This window comes from Ascaphus truei, chromosome 1 (genome assembly GCF_040206685.1).
Source record: "Ascaphus truei isolate aAscTru1 chromosome 1, aAscTru1.hap1, whole genome shotgun sequence".
Classification (NCBI taxonomy): Eukaryota; Metazoa; Chordata; class Amphibia; order Anura; family Ascaphidae; genus Ascaphus; species Ascaphus truei.
This window is the reverse complement of record NC_134483.1, coordinates 445,853,028-445,873,539: the sequence shown is the minus strand read 5'-3', so window position 1 is coordinate 445,873,539 and position 20,512 is coordinate 445,853,028.

Below are 20,512 nucleotides of genomic sequence, written 5' to 3'. Positions count from 1 at the left end.
TGCATAGATTGTAGATTCTCCCAGAGAAGGGGGGGAAACAGGGCTACATTTCCTGGAACCAGGGTCACGAATGATGTATGAATAATTCCAGTTAGCTTAACTCATGCCTTCCCTCTTCCAAAGCACAACAAGTCCTTTTGTCTTTCGTAGTTTTATTGAGGGAAAATCACAGGAAGAAAGGTACTTGCAGATGTAGTGTGGGTAGAGAGTGCTTCTCTCTTTGAAGTGCAGTGTATCAAGATAAGGCAGTAAAAAAACAGTAAGGCCTTGCTGGGGCAAATAGCAGGCAGGTACTCACTCAGAGTCCAGGGTAAAAAGGAAGTGAGGGGCAAGGGTCACACTAGAAGTGAAGTGAGACTATACTAACTGTCAGCAAGGACAGGGGGGTAGGAATAACCCACTCTCAGCTAGGAGAATAGGAGATTGCAGGCAACCAACACTGACTAGGGCTGTGTAAACAACATGTAATAATAATGTTGCCTTTTCACATGCAGCTAGCTGCTGGGACAGGGAAAATAGCAGGCAGCTAAGCTAGGGAGACATGAATCCTATGAGCTGCAAAGGGAGACAGAGAAATGTAAAATCCTGTTCCACGACACTCCCCATCTGGTATCTGGAGTTACCACTATATAATAAAAAATGTGGAACATATGTGCAATGCATAATGACAATACATAACATCGTATTCACAAAACAATGCGAAAGTCCATGTCCACACAACGATGTGATACCGGCCAGTATCACTGGCTTCAAAGTTCCTTGGCCAAGGTTCTTCGGCAAAGGATGCCAAGCGGATGCACCGCTTCAGGTTAGCTGGGTGCACCACAATGTCTTTTGCAAAAGTCTCTGGTCCTGTTTCTTTTCAAACTTATGGAAGAACAGTCCTTTTGTCTCTGTAGTTTCACCTACAGAGTGCATCCCCTTATAGGTAAAGCCAGTCGTGGTAGCTTGTCGCTCTATCACCTGGCGTTTGGCAGAAGGAGATGGCCTTTGGCTCCTTGCGGAAGAGGATCAACACTCCTGGAAGACTGGTTCTCAAGTCTGGTCCAGTGAAGAGGGCGTCGTTCAGGGAGACCCCCTGGTGCTGAGCGCTGGAGCTGAACACTACCCGGATTTGATTGGGTTCCTGAGGGTGGTAGACTCCAGATGATTGGAGGTACCATCATTCTTCACCTTCCTTCAGTGGAGGTGCGGGCTTTGCGTGGCCGCTAAGGAATGTCTTCTGGATGAAGGCCACAAAGTTATGTTTGGTCTCAGGTTTCCTTTGTAAGTCGCAGCGGAGCGAAGTGAGCCAAGAGATGGCATGTTCTTTGCTGTTTGGGAGGCGTCTTTTTGGTGAACGGAGTGGTAGCAGAGTCACCCAACTGCCCGGTCCATCTTTGGAGAGCTCCTTGACTGTTAACCTCGGGAGTCCTCTATCTTCCCTTGATGGTGTTTGCTTGTCGTCGTCCCTTGTTGTCTGGAACACTGTGCACCGTAAGTTATCAGTGCATTCCCCTTGCACGAGAACATCTCCACGTAGTTTGGTGAAACGCTTTTGTGTCTCTTTGTTAACTTCCGTCAGGAGGTTATTTTCTCCCTGGACGTGACGAAGAACAGTCTCTTTTGCCCTAGTAAATCCCTTTATGAAATGTCTCTGCAACTGTCTCTTTTTAGACGTGTGAGAGGACAGTCTTTTTGCCCCTGTGGCTTCACCTGTGGGGTGCAATCTTTTGAAGCTGTACCAGCCGTGGCGGCTGGCTGCTTTGCCACATGGTATTCTGTGGATAGAAATGGCTTTACGTCTTAGCTGTGCCATTGCTCGCAGGAGGACCGTCTGATTGTTTATTTTCTTTTGGGAGATCCCTATGTCGGTCACCTTCAGGAGGTTACTTTCTTCCTTCGGTGGAATCGCCTTATCATCCTTAGTTGTCTGGACTACTAAGCATCTTAGGCCATTGTCAAATACCTCTGATGCGAAGATGTTTTTGTTGGTCTCGGGAGTATGGCCTTGTCTCTTCTCTTCACTTGGACTTCCTGTCACTTGGAGATGGCCAAGACACGGTTCGGAGAGAGATGTGTGTCCGCATTCTGTTATCAGTTCTGCGGGCGTTGACATAGTCTTGTTCGTGTCCTTTATCAGTGCACATGTTGCCATCTATCAACCATCCTAGGTCAAATATTTGGGCGAATGGTGCGTTGTGTGGTCCGTTACGCTGTTTACGGACTTTGTGCACCCTCAAGATGTCCCTACCGAGCAGCAGCAAGATCTTGGTGCGTTGTTCTACCGGCGGGATGTAGTTGGCTATTCCTCTGAGGTGCGGGTGATGGCGTGCCACGTCTGGTGTGGGAATCTCGTCCCTGTTTGCAGCCATGTAGTTGCACTCGATGAGGGTGGGGAGAGCTATCTTCATGCTGTTATCCAATGAACGTATGACGTAGCTGCTTGCTCTTCTCCCTGTTGTCTCAGTTGACCCTGCACAGGTTCTGAGGGTGAGGCATTGTCTTGTGAGTTGAATAAGTTGAAGAATTCCGTCTTTGTCAATGACCTGTTACTTTGATCGTCGAGGATGGCATACATCCGGATAGCCCTCTCAGGTTGTCCCTGGGGGTGCACTGTGACAAGGCATATTTTGGAGCAGGAGATTTTGTCACTTCCTTTTCCGCAAACCTCGGTGCACTGAGACGTGACAGATGTTGGCTCTCCTTCTTCTTCCTCCCTGCCATGCTCCGCTACGGCGGATGGGTTGTTGAGTTGGTGGAGTGTCAGCGCCTCTGGATGTAGAGATGTTACGTGCTTGTCACTTTTGCACACTACACATTTGATGGCCTCTTTACAGTCCTTGGCTAGGTGAGTCGTGGAGTCGCAGCACCTGAAGCAGACTCCGAATTCTCAGAGTAACTTCTTGGGTTCCTCTAGGGACTTCATCCTGAACCCAAAGCATCTGTTAAGTGGGTGTGGCTTCTTGTGTATGGTACATTCCCTGTTTGGGTCCCTTGGTTTCTTGAATCCGGCGACCGACTGATCGGGAGTAGTTTGAGTCGTGGGAGACACGTCCGTCCTGTGGACCGAGATGGGTGTTTGAGTGTTACTGTATCTCGCCACTGGTCTCTCATTCCTCAGGCTGCTTGCACTGAGTGTTGTTTGCGCACCCAAGATGAAACTGGGACCATTCCTTGTCCTTGCCGCTTTGCGGATAAAGCTCAAGAAGAATGAGAAGGGAGGGAAGGCGACTTGCTTCTCCCTTTTGTATTTGGAGCCTTGTGAAATCCATCTTTCTTGGAGGTTGTAGGGGAGCTTCTCCAAGATGGGTCTCACTCCGCGAGCTGAGTCTAGGACGTTGAGACCTGTTAAGGAATGGTCTTTCCTTGCAAACTCCAGCTCTTGCTCTCGTAACTTCGAGTAGTCTTTAGCTGTGATCCTGGGAAAGCTTTTGACTCTCTTGAAGAGTGAATCTTCGACTGCTTCGGGGCTACCGTAGCACTCTTCTAGCCTTTCCCATGCTAGGTCGAGACCTACGTGGGGGTGGTTCGCGTTTACCATCCGAAGTTTCTTCGCGTGCTTCCTGGATTCGTTTCCCAGCCCTTTGGATAGCAGGTTGAGCTCTTCCCTTGCTGAGAAACCCAGGCTCTTGATTGCGTCCTTGAACATGAACTTCCACAACCGGTAGTTCTCAGGACGGTCGTCAAAGTTGGAGAGTCCTGTTTGCCACGTCGGATCATGTACTTGGCCATGTCTGTCAGGCCTGAGGCATCGACATGTTGGTTGCGTTCTGAGGTAGTTGCTGGGAGGGTCCTTGCGGTTGCCTCTTCCTTGGTGTGGACGCGTGATGACTGCTGGTCGGTGTGAGGGGCTGTGTTTTCCCGTGTGGGTGTACCTGGATTGCGAGCCTGTTGCAGTGCATCCGTTTGCGCGCTGGCGTGTGGGTCACTGTTGCGGTTGTGGCTATCCCAGGTAGCGTGTACCCTTAAAGGAAGGGCGTCTTCTCCACGTGAACCTAGCAAGTCTTCGGTGTCTGTGAAGTAACTCCCTTCGTATTGAGATGGTGCGCTGGTGTTTACACTGAAGAGGCTCCTTACGTAGTCTTCAGTGCATTGGGCTGGATCCTCTGAGGCTATCCGTCTGTACGGTTGCTCCCCGCCATCCCATTGCGCGGCTGCTTCTAAGACTTCGGCTTGGGCTATGGCGGCAGCAGCTTCCCTTTCTTGATTTAGGGCCCTTCCCTTTCTTGATTTAGGGCCTCTAGGTTAACGTCCACCTCTGTCTATTTCCGTGCAGCGGTGGCAGTGGCTGCAGCGGCAGTAGCGGCAGCGGTGGCAGTGGCTGCCTGCTCCTCCTCTTCTATGCGGGCCCTTTCTAGTTTCATGGCTGCCTCTTTCTGAGTGTACGCTGCCCTGGCACGTGCGTCCTCTGCGGTAGATCGCGCCTTGGTGGCGTTTGCGCTTGCGCTAGACACGTGAGATTGCGCTAATCTTGATGACCTTGACGAGTGTCTGGATGTGCTGGAGTGCTGCGATGCGGTCTCCAGGAGAAGCTCTTTTCTCTCGCTTTGGGCGTCCGTGATGGCGGTTCGCACGCGGCTGTCATGTGTCAAGTCAATATTATGCTGTAAGTCCCTTTCTTACAGGCTTTCGCCGGTGTTAGCCCTGGCCAAGTAAGTGACGTATACCTCTTACAGCTCTTGGTAGCATGATTGATCTATCTTTAATTGAGTTATTGCCTGCTCGAGCTGTTGTACGGAATTGCCAGCGCCGGCGACATTGCGTATTCCAAGTGTGGTTGTTTCCCAGGCCTTCTCTAATTTAGCGCGGTGCGCTTCAATGTCAGTCTCATATTTTTTGCGGGCCTTTTGTGTCAGTGTAACTGTCCGTTTAGGCCTTGCGTCTTCCTGCGCCTGTTGCAGTTGCGCAGCGGTTTCTGTGTCTGAGTGGTCACTCTCCTGCGTGGTGTTTAGTGAGGATCTGAGTTCTGCCATGCTGTAGGTGTGTGTAGGCCTTTATCCAATGCGTGTGGCGTGCGATCTGTTTACCTGCATCAGCGATGGATGTCTCAGATAGTGCCGGTAAGTGTCCTGCAGCGGTAAGCGTAGGAGTAGCTGTACTTACAGGTGTCTGGTGGCTCTGACCCGTGTCCTGGCGGTGTCCGGTGGCATGGCCCTTGGTGGCGCTAGCCGTGGGAGCGTGCGCAGGGTAAGGTGAGATGATAATTCCTCACTGAGAAACTGTGCAGAGGGTGGACTCAAAAACAGAGAAGGCAATCAAAGTTCTGTTTGCTATGAACTGTCTGTCTGCAATGCTGCTGCCTTGTGTGCAAAGTTGTTTGCTTTTTGGGGTTTGCTGTTTAAAACTGCTGCTTGTTTTCCAAAAAGCTGCTGCTTTGTAAAGCTGTGCAATGTAACACTTTCCTTAGCATGAAGCTGTCACTTGTTTCTGCTGTAGAGGCTGCTCTGAACAGCAGTGTGGGGCATAAGCTTGTGCTGTGCTTGTTTGTAAGGCTGCTGCATGTCAGTCTGCAGAGACTGCTCTGTGTCTAGCATAAGACTGAGTAGCAGCTCCTGTGTGTGTGTAAATCTGCTTGCTTGTCTTTGCATAAAGCCGTAGTAGTTTGCTGTATAGAGGCTGATGGCTCTGTGTAGCAATGTGGAGCAGTATGCTTGTACTGTGGTGGTGAGAGACTGCTGTTTATTTGCTGTGTAGAGGTAGATGACTCTGTGTAGCAGTGTAAGCAGTTTGCTAGTCCAGTACCTGTTTCCAGAAGCTGTGTCACTGCAGCTACTGTGCTGATTTCCCCAAAACACGGTCTCTGTTTTTACTTTCCTGGATCCAGGGTCACGAATGATGTATGAATAATTCCAGTTAGCTTAACTCATGCCTTCCCTCTTCCAAAGCACAACAAGTCATTTTGTCTTTCTTTGTTTTATTGAGGGAAAATCACAGGAAGAAAGATACTTGCAGATGTAGTGTGGGTAGAGAGTGCTTCTCTCTCTGAAGTGCAATGTATCAAGATAAGGCAGTATAAAAACAGAAAGGCCTTGCTGGGGCAAATACTGCACCGACACACTTTATTCGAGCAAATACCCAGTATGTACCTGGCAGATACCTGGAATGCGCCGCTCCTCACCTCTGACAAGCCCCGTTGCGTTTGCCTTCCCAGCCTGGGTTCATGCCTGGCTGACGGGCGGCTGATCTGTTAAATGATAATGATTAGGATTTAATAGGCTGCAATGCTTCGCGTGTCTACCAGATGGCATAAATTCATGAATTGTAATGCAGTATATATATATATACTGTGCAGTATTGCAGCCAGTGGGAATAAAATGCTTCAATCCCTGCCTCTAAAATACCTCAATGCACTCGGGCAGAAAACAGTCACAAACCTCAATACACCCGGGTATACCCGAATTCGTGGGACTAGCCGAGCTCGAATAAAGTGTGTCGCCAGTGTAGCAGGCAGGTACTCACTCAGAGTCCAGGGTGAAAAGGAAGTGAGGGGCAAGGGTCACAGTAGAAGTGAAGTGTCAGCAAGGACAGGGGGGTAGGAATAGCCCACTCTCAGCTAGGAGAATAGGAGATTGCAGGCAACCAACACTGACTAGGGCTGTGTAAACAACATGTAACAATAATGTTACCTTTTCACATGCAGCTACAGCCGCGACCCCTTTTATTCTCCAACATCTCCGAATTTTTCGGACCGCATTCATACCACATTCCACATACCACATTCTTGTTGCATTCACACCCGCGGTTGATGCGCAGTTGATGTGTTTATTGATAATGGTTCGGATTTAATTGGTTGCAATTCTTCGCGTATCCGCCAGATGGCAGATATTCATGAATTGTAATGCTCATGCACTTCAGTAATGTGTCGACTTGCAGGTGTTTAAAAAAATACCACAGTGGTCTATTGTAAATTGACCTTGGTACTGAAGAAGTTACAATAATGTATCAATTTAGGCTTTTCATATTAAAAACTAAATGCGCAGTGTTCTATTGTCCTGAGAGTTCCGAGATGAGTGCACCGCTGCAGTCCGTGTTCCAAAAACCCGACAGAACGTACGCTTATTTAATATGGGCCGCGATTAATGCAACAGATGATAAGAAGGCAACAGTTGTTCAAATTTATCAGTATTTTATCGAAAACTATGACTTTTACACATTTTCGCCAGATGCTCGTGTGTGGAAGCGTGCAATAAGGAAAAAGTTATGTAGCGATCCATGTTTTTTTCGTATTGATCCCGATGTTATTGGAGGGTATTGGTGTGTATCACCGGGTTTTTCCCGTATCTATGATCATGGAGACATAAAAAGGTGAAAGGTCATGTTAAAACCAACTAAGAAACGTCAGTCGCAGGCAAGCAATGCGCCAGCACTGGCTTCCAATAACGGTCCGACCGTCTGTGAAAACCTGGTGCCCGGATACCTGCAGCCTGAGCTGGATTTCGCGTACAGATTCGAGCAAGCTTGCATGTACCTAAGCGATTTCTAACCTGATCAGCTGACAACAGATGTAGTAGTCCCGCTGTCACCTGTCAACTATGTGTATGATCAAGAATACGGAACTGGCAGTGGCTCGCCGCCAGCTGATTGGCAAAGTCTATGGTGAGTAATGTTGCCGTATTTTATTCTGTTTTTTAAATATCAATGCACAGTCAAGCGAGTCTCCTGTAAGCAATATTTTTGGCTGAGCAGCTTCTACAGTAGATATTGCACAATTGGTGGAAAGCTAGGCGCATGTACATTGGAACCTTCTTGAAATGCATATGCATGTCATCACATCTACAGTAGGCACATGCGCATGTGAACAGGAGACGCCCCCGAGAAAATTATTGGTGGGACTGACTGTGGGAACTTCTTTAGGGGACTGACTGTACCATTACAGTAAAACGTTTACTTTTTTTTCCTCAGAAAATAAAACTTTGTCATCTTATGCGGAAAATGGCAAATGGAGGGATTTTGATGGATAATATCGCTTTGTATTACAATGCCTGCACATTGCTGAATCTGATTAAAAAAAAACACGTACCGGAGTCTTCAGTTTAGTCGCCGTTGTTATTGATTAGGATAGAATACCTGAAACAGTATGCTGTTGTTTTCAGACCGTATACAATACATTTTTTTATATACTGTTTAATAAACCCGAAAAATAAAAAGTATGCATTTATTCTACATGTATTCCAGTACATATGTGTATTCTATACCCGTACAGCATGTATTGTTTTAATACTCTTGTGATGTACAGTACTGTACAGTGCTGAGTATGCCTACAGTATACTGTACAGTATGCCTGGACAGGACTGTACAGTATGTTCTAGAAACACTGTATTTTGTTACAGTATTATATAGTATAAAAGGAGACAATTGAACAATTTAAAACAAATCAACATTTTCTTTTATTGGTGGAGTAAGTACAAAAACATTTATTTATAAAAACTGTACAATTTAAAAACATTGAAAGTGTACAGCAATTCAAAACATTAACAGGTGTATGGTTTACTGCTAGTGAAAACATTTATGTACAGAAAGTCAAAACATTTACAGTACAGTAGGATGGTGTACAGAAAAGTCAGTCAGGCCTGCACAACTCCAGTCCTCAAGGGCCGCAAACAGGCCCGGTTTTAATGATAACCTTGAAAACCGGGCCTGTTTGCGGCCCTCGGGGACTGGAATTGTGCAGGTCTTGTGTACAGTAAGTAAAAACATTTCTTTATTAATACAAGTTAAAACACGCAACATCTCCTTTATTAGAGTAACATGTACAGCACAACATTATGGTGTTATAAAAAAAAATTCTTTATTCATAAAATTTTAAAAACACCACATCTCCATTATTAAAGTACAGAAAGTCAAAACATTTACAGTAGGAAGGTGTACAGAACAGTCAGTCAAGCCTGCACAACTCCAGTCATCGAGGGCCGCAAACAGGCCCGGTTTTAAGGATAACCTTGAAAACCGGGCCTGTTTGCGGCCCTCGGGGACAGAAATTGTGCAGGTCTTGTGTGCAGTAAGTAAAAACATTTCTTTATTAATACAAGTTAAAACACGCAACATCTCCTTTATTAAAGTACAGAAAGTCAAAACATTTACAAAAACATTTACAAAAAATAAACAGTAGTTGAACAGTCACGCAAATTCGATCCCCACCAGATTGTCCTTCCAGAGCCAATGCCTTGTATGGCGCAAAATGCCATTGATGGAGTCTCGAACGATTTTCATTAAAGGATCTGTAATTGAAAAATAGCGCCGCAATTCCTCCACAATAGTCCTCCTTAACTTTTCAGGAAGCGCACTTTTTTCGCGATTTCCTTTGTAGTTTACATTGTTGGCCCACCCGCAGTACACCAAGTAGGACACGTGGTGCTTAAAAATTAACATGCCATACTTCTGAGGTAAACCAGCACTCATCCCCCTATACTTCTCCCTGAGTGCCGGTGGCAGCTCGCGCAGGATGATGTCGGGCACCGTATCGATGCAAGCGTATGTAGGTTGGGTTCTGGAAGCGGGTGTTCTTCTGTGAGCGGGTATGCTTGTGGCGGCGGGCAAGGGTAGGTTGTCTGGGAGGAAGCTTTCCTCCTGTCTTGGTCGCCGTGTTGTCTCCTGGCGTGGTCTTGACGGGGTTGTCATGTTATCCTCCTACTCAACTGCATACATGTACACAAATTCTTCTGGTGGAGGGGGTGCGCTTGGTGTTGGAAGGTGGTCGAAGCTCCCATTCATCACATCCATGCCACCCTCCTGCACTGGCGTCGGGGATACAGGGGCATGAACACCGAGCAAATTATGTATCCCCGCTATGTCAGTCTCTATCTTCTCCATCCGTCGATCCCTCTTCTCCATCCGTTGATCCATCTTCTGCATCCGTTGATCCATATTTAGCATGGTCTCTAAAAGCAGATCTATCTTTACCAGCACAGTAGAGTTCCCGGGGATATCCACACTTAACCCATTCAGGATGCGGTCTAACGAGCTGGTTCTTGTGCATGGCGTGCTGTGGACATCTGGGTGGATGGGTGCTATGGAGGATGAGATGGGGGTTCCATGGAGAGAAGTGGCAGAGTCGTCGAAGAGGGATGGAGAAAGCGACCTGTGGATTTCCGGGAGAGAAGCGGCAGCATCGTCGAAGAGGGATGGAGAAAGTGACCTGTGGATTTCCGGGCGAGAAGCGGCAGAGTCGTCTAAGCGTAATGGAGAAAGTGACCCATGGATTTTAGGGACACCAGCGGCAGCGTCGTCCAAGAGCAGCGGAGAAGATGGGCTTTGGGTTTCCGGGAGAGCGGCGGCAGCGTCGTGGATGAGTAGTGGAGAAGATGGGCTGTAGATTTCCGGGAGAGCGGCGGCAGAGTCGTCGAAGCGTAATCGAGGAAGTGGCCTGCGGGTCCGATGTGTTGGCTGCCATTTGTTTTGCGTCGAGTGTACATCACCGTATTTCTTCTTGACATAATAAGGCTTATGTGTATTAAAATCCTTAGCCTTTGGGGTCAGCAGAAGGTTTTCTTTATTAGCCTAAGCCTGTAGCTTTGGCATTGGCTTGGGAATGGCTCCTGCCTTTCGCTTTTTCTGTGTGATAGACATGGCAGAGGCGAGTGGTTTCCTGCGTCCGTAGAATCGGGGTTGATCCATGGAAGCAGATGGCACAATGCAGTATCTGGACAAGGGCAAGTTCAGATACAGATCATCGAGTGGGAGGCTATGCAAAGTGTGTAACCTTTTATGCATGGCAACGAGGTACAGGTGTTAAAAGTGGGCGTACTCTAATGTGAGTCATTAACGTATACTGCTGCGGCACAGTTTATTCGAGCATTTGCCCGTTCTGTGCCGCAGCAGTAGCCTGGCGCGCGCCCGAGAGTGACGGGCGCGCGCCGAAGCAGCGGAAGAGCGCCCTCCGATCGGGGCGCTCTCCCTACCGCTGCCGGGTCCGCCGGGTCCCCCGGAACCCCCTGCCGCTGTCCCGCGATCGCGGGACACCAGGGCTCCCTCGGGGAGCCCCTGGACGCGCGTGCAGGGGGCGCACGCTCCCGAAGACGCGTGACCGCGCGTCTATGACGCGCGGCACGCCGAGGGGCGGCCACTAGCAAGCCGGGAAATCTCCCGGCTTGCGGATCTGGCCGCAGTATGATAAACTGTGTCGCCAGTGTAAATACACCATCCATTTTGTGAATTCACTGCACATTGAATACACATCGACTAAACATCGAATATACATTCTTGTGTTTGTATTTCTTTCTACTCGCAGCAATGCCTGTTAAAAAGATTTCAAAGGATTTCAGCATGAGAATTAAGGAGATGTACACGAGCGGACACCGAATTGCAGATATCCAACGCTGGTTAGCTGCTTCTGGCCTCGTTGTGCCATCAACCACCGTGTGCTATCATGCACACGGAAAAAACAAATAACGCACAAGGACACCAACGGTAACTAACGCATAAGTATATTTATATAACTATAGCTATATAAAACTATATAATACTATATAACTATATAATACAGTATATCTATTATTGTTTATATTGCTGCATATTAATAGAACTACATTGTATAGATCTATCAAATGTTATAGTTACTTCGGTATATTTATATAATTTTTTTTATTTATATAACTATAACTATATAAAACTATATAATACTATATTACTATATAATACAGTATATCTATTATTGTTTATATTGCTGCATATTAATAGAACTACATAGTATAGATCTTTCAAATGTTATAGTTATTTCGGTATATTTATATAACTTTTTTTATTTATATAACTATATAAAACTATATAATACTATATATAACTATATAATACAGTATACCTATTATTGTTTATATTGCTGCATATTAATAGAACTACATTGTATAGCTATATCTAATTTTATACTATTTTTTTTATACTTTTATACTATTTTTACTGTAAATGCTTATGTGCTGTACTTCTGGCCTACTGCACTGTAACTTACCGGATTGTTGTTTTTCTGTACACTGTAGGGAGAGAACACTTCTGGTCGACAAAATAAGTGAAGAGAATGATGAGAAGAGTGCCTTAAGGGTCAAATACACTTTGCAGCAAAATCACAATCTCACTGTATCCGAGACCAGCATAAAGAAGAGGAGACGCAGAATTGGATGGAAATATGGACGTGTGAGGTTAGTACTGGACAGTACAGGAGGTTAAAGTGTTGTTTAAGAAACTGTACTGTACCTATAAAATTATTCCTTGTCATTACAGAGCGTACCCTATGATAAGGGACGTTAACAAGATCAAGAGAGTGGTACAGGCCCAGGCATGGATCGACAGTGGAGAAACTTTCCAGCATTGTATCTTCACTGACGAGTCTACTGTTTCGCTGGAGAGATTTGCCACCTTTGCATTCCACAAAAAAGGTCGCATATCTATGAAGCCGCGGCCAAAACACCCAGTGAAGATGCATGTGTGGGGTGCCATCTCTAGGCGTGGACCAGGATGCATCGTCATCTTTGAAGGTACAGTAAAATGTATGTCACACGCTTTTGCCTTATGCATTGTACTGTACTAGTGTGCAGTTTTTTGAGCACTTTTCTTTTCTTGTTATAGGAATCATGAATAAAGCTTTCTTCCAAGAGAAAATTGTGCCTGAGATTGTGGAATACATCACACGTGAGTTCCCGGATGGTCACGTTTCTACCAGGACAACGATCCGAAGCACACCACGTCAACAGCGCATATTCTTGAGCGCGGTATCAACTGGGTGAAGACGCCAGCAGAGTAAGTGCGGTAACCGTGTCTCATTTTTTCCCACTGTTTTTACTGTGTACTGTATCTCTTTAGCTAATTGTCCTTTTTTTTCCCCTCCCTCCAATGACAGATCGCCAGACTTCAATCCTATCTAAATGGTCTGGCATCAGCTGAAGGACCATATCCGAAAAGTCGTGAAATCCTCCAAGAAGGATGAGTTGGCGCAAGACATAATGAGTTTTTGGAACGATGTACTCACCGTGGAACGATGCAATAAATATATTGACTATATTGCGACTCTGTTGCCCATTGTGATCGCGTGTAATGGGCAAGCATCAGGAAGGTAGTATGGTATAGTACTGTACTGTAGTATTGTAAGTACAGTATGATACAGGTAAGTATGGCACAGATTTTTTTCCCTGAGAGAGCAGCACTAGCCATCTGGTTACAAAGTATTTAACAGTAGTCACAGTATACAGTAGTTCAAGTGTAGACTAGTTTGACAGTACTAACTGCATACTGTAGTCCAATATGGAGTAGCTATACAGTACACAATGCCATACTGTAATATGCACCTACAGTAACTGCACAATTGTTTTCTTTCCTGAGAGAGCAGCACTAGCCATCTGGTTACAAAGTATTTAACAGTAGTCACAGTGGGGGTATCATGTGTACATTGTGTACAGTAAAGTGTATCTAAAGTGCAGTCATGGTGTACACAAAACCTCCCCTCTCTCAATGAACTACACAGAATGAGGAAGAAGATAAAGACGGAAAAAATATATTATTATATATACATTATTATATATTATATATTATTAATTAATATTATTATCAATGTGCATTATTCATGATTATCCACATTTTCATCTGACTGAAGAACTGAATAAAGACTGCATTTTGTATTATTCATGATTATTTGTATATTTGTATTTTTTTCCTGATAAAATAAAATAAATATTTATTTATTTACATTCATGATAATCATAATCATTGACACCCCCCCCACACCTACACCAAAGAAAAAGAAAGAATGACAAAAAGTGGTAATTTACTGCATCAACAACATGAATCAGATTATGTTTTTTTTACTCTCAATTTCACAGTGCTGTGCAAATCAGATTTACATATTAAATTCGAGAAGGGATTATCGCAAGTGTTACCGTAAACAAAGCCTCAAAGGGTTGGGGGGGTGGATGGGTGAGTCATGCGCAGTAATCATCAGCTTGCTCCCTTCCCAAAGAGGATTAGAGAGACTCAAAGCCAACAATAGGAAAATTAATGAATGGTAGACACGCAGGCGCAGAGAGGTGATGCTCGGCTAGGGATGGATTAAAAACACAATGACAAGCTTTAGAAACCGAATGGCTCTGTAGAGGTGTGGATAAGAGGCAAATCCTTGAGCGAGCCTTGTGTGTGTGCGTGGGGGAGGGAGGTACAGGGTACAGCTGCATGAAGGATTAGCTGTACTCTAGTTCAAAGAAATGACATATTTTCTAAAGGCAGGTCATAATAATAATTTGATCCCTACACCCCCAAATACAGTACATATAGTAAAAAGCACACAAATCAACCATGTGCAATCAAACGCACTATGTCGCAGTCAAAAGCTGCAGCACAGATTGAATATCGTAATGTCAAGATGGCTTAGGCAGGCTTGTGGAGAAAATTAAAATAAAAAATGAGGAGAAAAAAATATATATATATATATTTTTTTGTTCACTCACTCTTGAACTTCGCAAGCAAGCAGTGGTGAAGCTACAGATGCATGCGCAGTAAGCATCAGCTATGTACTATAGCTCCCATCCCAAAGAGGATTACACGCAGGCGCAGAGAGGTGATGCTCGGCTAGGGACGGATTAAATACACAATGACAAGCTTTAGAAACGGAATGGTTCTGTAGAGGTGTGAATAAGAGGCAAATCCTTGAGCGAGCCTTGTGTGTATGCGTGGGGGAGGGGGGTACAGCTGCATGAAGGATTAGCTGTACTGCAGTTCAAAGAAATTACATATTTTCAAAAGGCAGGTCATCATAATAATTTGATCCCTACACCCCCCAAATACAGTACATACAGTAAAAAGCACACAAATCAACCATGTGCAGTCAAACGCACAGTGTCGCAGTCAAAAGCTGCAGCACAGATTAAATATCGTAATGTCAAGATGGCTTAGGCAGGCTTGTGGAGAAAATTAAAATAAAAAATGAGGAGAAAAAAATATATATTTTTTTTTTGGTCACTCACTCTTGAACTTCGCAAGCAAGCAGTGGTGAAGCTACAGACGCATGCGCAGTAATCATCATCTATGTACAATGTAGCAAGCAGGAATGTGATTGAAACCAGAAAGACACACATTCAAATGAATGGTGTGGCAGAGGTGTACTGTACTGTAGATAAGATAAGAAGTTGAAATACTGCAGTGCAGTAAATTATCCTGTGTGTGTGCGGGGGCGAGCGAGGGGAGAGCGCTGTACTGTAGATAAGATAAGAAGTTGAAATACTGCAGTGCAGTAAATTAGCCTGTGTGTGTGCGGGGGCGAGCGAGGGGAGAGCGCTGTATATGCCGAAATGTGATACTTTTACAGTACACGCCTATGCGTTTCAACAATTTTCAAATGAGACATACAGTACTGTACGGCACTGCACATGCATGTATAAATATGCAAATTTACAATTACTGCGCGCGCACACACAGACTGTGTACTGACGTACTGTAGGTTGAACTGCTAAAGTATTAGACTTTGAAGACAACAGCTCGCGAACGCCCCCCTGAGTTTTTAGATGGTATTGCAGTATTACAGACAGTGCTAATAAAATGCTAATATTACGAGCGCTAAAATACCGCAATATATTCCGGGGAAAAAAAACATACTGCATCTGCCCGCGGTTATCAGAGTTGCGCCGCTACGGCCGCACTAGAATAAAGGCGGCCGCCACTGTAGCTGCTAGGACAGGGAAAATAGCAGGCAGCTAAGCTACGGAGACATGAATCCTATGAGCTGCAAAGGGAGACAGAGAAATGTAAAATCCTGTTCCACGACACTACACTTAATAAGCACTTTATTATTTATATGCTCAAATCCCGCACAAGAGCAGCCAGTTACAATCCTTTCTATTTGTTAACTGAGCAATCTTACGAAGTGGAAGTCAATAAAGCCTTTAAATTCCTAAGAAGCTAAGAACATATGCCGGACTCTCAGACTTACCCTTAGCTAATGGTTGGCACACCAAACCTTTGAGTCATAGCATGAAAAAAATCCTGACATGGTAGTTTCTACAGGGCCTAAAAAAAGGAAATCATCAAGATAATGTACAATACCTAAATTACCTGACTTGAAATGAACAAAACAATCAATAAAGCTACTTAATGTCTCAAAATGAAAACATAAAATGAAGCAAAAATGTATAAATTGGCATTATGCCATAGTATGGCATAAATCAATAGAATATTGCCTTGAAATATACAACTGTAAAGGGGGTCACACGTTTTCCCTCAGAATCATTTCTCACAATAAAATTATACTGTTACGCCAAATAAGAGGCATAATATTATGATGTAATACCTGTAGAAATAGTCTTACATTCTTATCACAAGAAACTCGTAAGTACAATTATGAAAAAGAGCTGAGTAGTATAAAACAATAACTATGATTTATTGTATACAGTAATAATGATAAAAAGATAATAATAATAAAATCTGTTACATAAGGCAGAGTACTAATAAGTTATGCTTGCGCTCATAAATACCACCAAATAGTTATTACTCAGATCAGTCTCGACTCTCCGTATATCATGTCTCTCTCTCGTCTGTTCTGTCTGTCCTGTTAGCAAGCATAGATTATATTGTCTCTGCATACTGTACGTCATTTTGTGTCGAAGCAGAATACTGTATGCTAATTCCTATCTTGCAAAACTTAGTTCTACATAGCAACTACTGAAGGCCTTTTCCTCATCTCAGGCACCTGTTCGGCTTCTTCCTGTAGCTGCTCAAAATAAAGCAGTCCGGTAATGAGTCAGAAGTCAGAATCTTACTTTGCTGATAAGAGGAAAATGTCTTGCCTTACTAAATCTTGGAAAATTGTATTGCATACAGTACCTAAGCAAATAATAATACAGGGGTCATATACAGCACTGTACTCAAGAATATATGTATATATACAGTATGTATATGTCTGTAGATACATGTATTTTTGCTATTTATACCTATTGCCCATTACACAACCTAATAAATAAAAACAAGATGGGTGCACATGAAACAGCCTGAATGCTGATTCTACATCTCCTTAGCCATAAAAGCCTCTGGACCGCAACATAAATCTAAAGCCATAGCTTCATTTAAAGGGGTATATTATTAGCTAAACAAAGATCTTTATCAACTCTGTCATTCACTGACCCACCCTCAGAAATGGATAGGGGATGAATGAGACTAAATGCTAAGACTAGACCAGCGGTGCGCAAACTGTGGGGCGCGCCCCCTTGGGGGGCGCAAGATTATGTAGGGGGGGCGCGGCCTACTTGCAGGGAAACCTGGGGGTGTGCAGTGCTGTGCACGGGCGGCCAGAAGCTCCGTGCTGCTGCTTCTATGTGTCTGTGTCTTACATTACATGTCTTGTCTGTGCATTGCACACAGACAGCCCCTCCTTATTTTCCTGTCTGCTTCCCGCACCAGTTTTCTGCAGCATGGGGGGTTGGGGGGTCGGAGCATGTCGCCCCCCCAGGAGAAAGTGTGTGTGTGTGTGTATTTGTGTGTATTTGTGTGTATTTGTGTGTATTTGTGTGTGTGTGTGTGGGGATTGAGTTTGTGTGTGGGGGAGGATTGAGTTTGTGTGTGTGGGGGGGGATTGTGTGTGTGTGGGGGGGGATTGTGTGTGTGTGTGGGGATTGAGTTTGTGTGTGTGTGTGTGGGGGGGATTGTGTGTGTGGGGGGGGATTGTGTGTGTGTGGAGGGGGATTGTGTGTGTGTGGGGGGGGTTGAGTGTGTGTGTGGGGGGGGATTGAGTGTGTGGGGGGGATTGAGTGTGTGTGTGGGGGGGGATTGTGTGTGTGGGGGGTTTGAGTGTATGTGTGGGGGGGAGTGTGTGTGTGGGGGGATTGTGTGTGTGTGTGGGGGGGGGGATTGAGTGTGTGTGTGTGGGGGGGTTGTGTGTGTAGGGGGATTGAGTGTGTGTGTGTGGGGATTGTGTGTGTGTGTGGGGGGGATTGAGTGTGTGTGGGGATTGAGTGTGTGTGGGGAATGAGTGTGTGTGTGTGGGGGGGGGATTGAGTGTGTGTGGGGGGGGGATTGAGTATGTGTATGTGGTGAGTGTGTGTGTGGTGATTGATTGAGTGTATGTGGTGAGTGTGTGTATGTGGTGATTGATTGATTGAGAGAGTGTGTTGTAATGCAGTGATGCGCAAACTGGGGGGGCAATGAGGCGCAAGATTATTTAGGGGAGCGCAGGCGGCGTGCGACAAAAACTGAGTGCGCGGGCCGGCAGACGCTCTGCGCGAGGGGCGGCCAAGAAGATGTGCACGGGTGGGCAGCCGAAGATGTGTGCGGGTGGCTGAACAGGATAGTGCAGGTGGTGGCAACGTGATGGTGTGTGAGCGCATGCACAGGGGCTTCGGAGGTACAGGGAGGAGCACGCCTGAGCACGGTGAAGTCAAACGCCCCTCCTTCGGTGTCTGCCCTGCAAAAGCGCTGTGTTCCTTCTCTCCTCCGCTGGCAACCTGCTTCGCTGCGATCCTCTGCAAGTGAAAGGGTAGGCTGCCACTATATCAATCATACTATGAATGTACAGAAATAATGTAAAAAAACCTGTGAAAACACAACATTGAAAACAGGAAAAAATAAATAATACTGTAGGTAGGAGTTTGGATGACAATGGGGATAGCAAGACAAAAAGCATGGAGGGGAAGAAAAAAAAAGGGGGGGAGAGGGAAGGGAGGTAGCAAAGAGGTGGATGAATGCCCCCCCCCCCCCCCCAAGGATTGCCTTTGTGCATGTACGCTCTCCCAAGCTTGGCGCTTGGGGAGACAAACAAAATTGACTTTGATGTGCGCTCAGCAGCAGTCAATACACACACACACAGACACACACAAACACACACACAAATAGCCCCGATCCACGCTTGCAAAATTATGCAGGACACCCTGTGCTCACGCTTGGAGAGTTGGTGATGTCATCGCTCTCAGCGGCAGCGTGGACGCAGCCTAATTTTGCAAGCGCGAGCTGTTGAAATATGTAAGTATTTAAACATTTGGATTTATATTGTATAGTATACCGTTTAATAAAGGGGTTTTTTTTTAATGTGATTTTGATTACATCAGGCGGGGGGGCCCGAGAAATTTTATGGATGAAAAGGGGGGCTCGGCATAAAAAGTTTGCTCACCCCTGGACTAGACATTACAAAAGACCCCTCCCCATTCTATCCAAATGACTTATTTATCCAATGTAGATCTTGAAAACACCCACATGATATTCAAGAGATGTTGCATTTCGTTTAATCTTAAAACCACTCTAAAAAAAACCTACGTGTACCTATAATGTCAGCAATCTCCTTATTAGAGTAAAGGAAATAAGCAAGTCAAGACTACAGTTGTCGGGGCTCATTCTCGCAACATCTTCAATTGTATATTTAATTTTAACAACCTTTTCATTACGAAAACACTGAGCCGCACAAGGGCACAACCACACTGGGAACATTCATGGAGACATGTATAACTACGCCAACATTTACACCAACCCTCATTAAATTGCAAACAATGTCATACATTATCACTGGTTGAACGATTTGAAAAATCTAGTACTACTTGTATATATGTATATCTTTGTCTATATGGCATCCACAATGTACACTGCACTTTACAAAGATATAATATTGTGCAATAAATAATAATACGGTGTTTGCAAACAAAATCAGTCAATAGGAAAGGAAATCCCGACCCCGGCGAGCTTACAATCTAAGTGGAATGTTGGGAGCTTTACAGGAGACAGTAGGTGAGGGAATACGTGCAGTAGTTGGCAGTGCTAGACCATAATGGTTGGTAGATGTAATTGTAGGTGTGGAAAAGTATCAATTAGTCTGGGCTATTAAAATGCTTCGTTTACTGTAGGAGGAGAGTTTTAAGGTTTGACTTAAAGGTCGGGAGAGACCGTGCTTGGTGTGTACTTATAGTAGTGTGAGGGAGTTCTAAGGGTAATCGGCAGTGAATCAAAAATGTCTAAGGAATGACAACGCACTAGAGGTGAGGAGACAGTTATGGATAGTGCACAGAAAATGAGTAGGGACATAGCGGATATGCATGGTAGGATGGAGCAGATTAATGGAAAACCTTAAAGGTAAGGAAGAGAGCATTGTAGGTGAGCTACATTTTAAGGTAAGTCAGGAGAGGGATTAAAGGAGGAAATGAGTAGAGACTGTTTTGGGAGAAAGTTAAAATTTTCTGGCCGCAGAATTTTGGACAGATTGCAAAAGACACAGTTGTGAGGCAGGGTGGCCTGTTAGCAGTATGGTACAATAATCCAAATGTGGGAGGATAAGGGCATGCATTAGAGTTTTAGCATAGATTGGCAGATGAAAGGGTGGATCTTGTCAATATTACAGAGGAAGAAGTGACTACTTTTAGCTATGCTGTGAATGTCAATAGAGAAGGAGTCAAATGTCATGCTTTAGCAACAAAATAGATTGTACTACCATTTGCTGTGATGGAAAAGGGGGATATTAGACCAGATTTACGGGAAAATATGAGGAGCTCAGTTTTAGACATATTAAGTTTAAGGCAGTGGAGCACCATCTATGAGGATATAGAACGAAGTGAATTGGAACTGGATTGCAGGCGTGACGTGGAGGAAG